The sequence below is a fragment of the Chrysemys picta genome, chromosome 1, assembly GCF_011386835.1.
Source record: "Chrysemys picta bellii isolate R12L10 chromosome 1, ASM1138683v2, whole genome shotgun sequence".
NCBI lineage: Eukaryota > Metazoa > Chordata > Testudines > Emydidae > Chrysemys > Chrysemys picta.
The window spans coordinates 239,601,053-239,604,735 of NC_088791.1; positions in this window are offsets into that span (position 1 = coordinate 239,601,053).

Consider the following 3,683-nt stretch of genomic DNA (forward strand, 5'->3'; position numbering starts at 1 on the left):
AAAGACCAGAGAGATGATTGTAATAATCTAATCTGACCTTATGTATAACTCAGACCATAGAATTTCACCAGTGATTCCTGCATCAAGCCCATAATTAGGGAAGTGACTTACCCAAGGCCCAAGGTCAAGGCCAGAGCAGGATATAGAACCTGATCTCCTGTCAGTCCATTATCCTAGCCGTTGGATGGACCGCACTGCTGCTTGTTCAAGGATCTGCACAGGTCTGCTCCTGCTTACATCTGGTCTCTTATCCCTTGCTTTTGTCCTGTGCTCTGCCCACACAGGACACTTTGTTGCACCCCCTTTCCCTGCATGACTCCATGCCTTCTCTCATGACACCTCCTGTGCCAGGAATATCTTCCCTGATCCTTTGCACTGCACTTCACCCCTTCACATTCCTCCTCAAGACTCCTTTCTTTTTACTATCCTTTGAAAATTGACCTCCACTTCAACGTACTTGCCTGCTTGCAGGGTTCCATTCCTTCTTAAAAGCTGAATATACCTGAAATCTAGTCAACTACTGCAGCGCATGAGATGGTGAACATTCCTCAAAGTCCAAAAGCCCCTTTTTATTGATGAATAGCCACGTGAATAGGTCTTTGTTCACATGTGCATTTAGGGGATGGCAGTTCTTCCCTGAAATTCACTTACAGTTTGATCTGTGACATTAACTAGCTGACCAATTACTGCCCCTTCTCTGATCTCTCAGTCTCTAGTAAAGTTATTGCGAAAATGGTAGAGAGCCACCTCTCCAGTATGTCAACTCTACGTACTTTATCAGGCAACACATCTAGATGGGGAAAATGCACTATGCTCAGCGAAGCCATTACCACACTTATTTATATGTCCTCATTGACTGAACATTTTTCTAAATCAAATTTCTGTGAATCAAAGTGAATTAAGAGCTAGAGCTTGTGAATTTGCAGTTACACAACCCCCGATGATGCAGCAGAGTTTGAGGGAAAGTTGAGTAGCATTAAGAACATTTTTATATGCAGAGATATCATTTACTAGCCTAAAGCTAGCAATGTTTTTGGTAAATCAAACATTAAAAATATGTCAGTGCCCGTGTTGAGGTGCTAAGTGGATATGGAAGACATCTTTATAACTAGAGAACTACTTTATTTGGGCCAAAAATATTCTGTATTACACAATAAGGTATTCCTAAATCTTTTCTGTTATTCCAGTTTGTAAAATCATAAAAATTAGAGGTGGTAGAAACATACTTATAGGTAATCTAATTTATCTTTCTAGGAATGCAGGGTTATTCCCTACAATATATTTTAAATACAATTGTCCTGATTGCTGTTTTGGTTTAAAGCCTTCCCGCTAATAGCAATGAATAAGATATTTTTTTTACCAAGAAAACTCTTCCTAAGGTTTTTGCTGCTGGCATTTCCCCCCACCCCCCGACCTTCCTTTCCTCTTACTTCTCTACTGCCAAGCTAAACTGTGCTTTTCTTGATATAAATGGAACATTAGCATGTATTAGTTATGTTTACAGTACAGAAGCCATTGGATGGATATATAGTACTTGGCAGATTCAGATACAGAGACCCACCTGTGGTATGTGGGATGTTACAAACTTCTCACTTGCTTATTATATTGTACAGCAGAATATAAAGAGAGAGAATATTATGTTAGAGTTCAGTAAGAGCCATAATCCACCTGATACTTGAGAGTGGGGGGAGCTGGGAAATGGACTGACCTGAACTTTAGTTTCAATGACTTGTACACAGTTGCATTTTTAGGGACAAAGTCTCCCTCAGCAATAGCCTCTGACTTTGCACTCACCATCAATTGCCAATATAATATTAGAAGCTTGACTGAAAATATGGCCCTTATACTCTGAGGAAATTTTAAATCTAGCATAGTTATCTTATAACAAAAACAAACAAACAAAATCAGCTGTCAAAAAAAAAAAACCTTTTAAAAACACTGCCAGAAAGTTCCATAGGTATCTTTCATTTTCTTTTGTTTGTTATTTATTTTCATATTCAGTAGTTTGCTATCACTTAATCTTTGCCCTCAGGTTTTGTTTTGGAATATGGATTAAGAAGACTGTCCAATTGATTTTACTATCAAAAAGATCAGAAGTCATGTAAATCCAGTGCATATATTTTAGGGGACAAATTGACAACAATATCTTAGCCTTTTGATAATACAACAGCCAACAGGCAGGTGAAAAGACTAACGTCAACATTTGATCCTATTTGTAGACAGCAAATGGCTGTTTAAACATAAGAAAATGATCCAAAAGTTTTGCTGATTTTAAATGCCTCACTCTTACGTCTACAGGACGAAAGATGGGGGGAAAATTAAAATGTCTTTTGGTGACAAAGTCTAAAATGGCAAAATCAGTTGTGGATTCAGTTTGGAGAGATGGTTAATAACACCAGTGCTCTACAACGGTGGGGATTATTATTCTCATTTCAATTTTTCACCCAAGATCACACGGAGAGTCATTGCAGAGCTATTAATAGAATGCAGGCTTCCTGACTTCCAGTCCAGTACCTTACCCACTGGACCATGCTGCCTCTGTGTGCTCTGTTCTCCTGTTGTTTCCAGAGAGCATAAACTGTATTTGGCTTGGTTCCCAGACAGTTTTGATTCAGAGCAATGTTTTGGCCCCTCACTGGAGACAAATGTCAATACAGTGAAAACAAAAATGGGTCCAAATGAAACCTCTGAATTGAACACACCCGGAGGCTTTAAGAACGGACAACATTTGAATATAGAATAACATTTTGCTAATAGGCCCTATTTTTATAGGAGGCCAACCCCAAACCTTGGACCTGAACACTCCTTCAAGCCCAACACCAGGGTGTTTGAAATCTGTGGCTTGAATTTATCTTTAAGAGCTCATGTCCCTTATTTAGAACACTGAGTATTCTTGTGCAGTAGTAATGTTTTCCAGATTTCCAGAAACGATCTTCAATTTATTCTCACAATAGTGGCAGGTAGGGCAGGGTGAAAAATCGTTTACCACAATGTCAACATTTTTGAGATTTCAACAAATGTTCCCATTCCACATCAGGAGGAAACTGAGACCCTCTGAAGTTTTTTGATGAAGAACCGGGGGTGGGGGTGGGGGGAAAGGTAGTCCTGGGATCCAGTAGCCCCAGGTTCACATCTTTAAGTAGGAGCATTGACTTGCACATGCGTGTCCCAAGTTCCAGGTGATTGCCCTAACCGCCAGGTTATTCTACTCTCTCTGTCTTGTTTTGACCAGAAATTCCATCCTGGACCTGAGAAACCTTTCCTATGAAAGTGTCATAGAAACTGGTGTGTTCTTGTGAAAAGTTTCAGTTTTGGCAAATTGGCATTTTCTGACAAATATAGTTTTATCGAAAAATTCCTGTTCAGCTTTAGTGGCAAACCTAGTACAAACGCCACTCCTACCCTGTATACCTTGAGGTAGTGAACAATACTGTTACATAACCTGTGTTTCCAGGCATTGACTAGATCAGATATGATGAAGAGGAGTAACAATACAGCACTCGTACTAGCAAGATCATCGGCAGCCCAGTGGCTGGTGGTTTCCAGTACAGACTCTTAAAATAAATCTTTTAAAATAACTCTTATGTTCAGTTGAAACAGGCTGTTGCATGGGATATTTAGCTTAAAAAAAAGAAGCTAGTGTGTGTGTTTATCTCTATTTACTCTGCCTCATCAATTTAGAA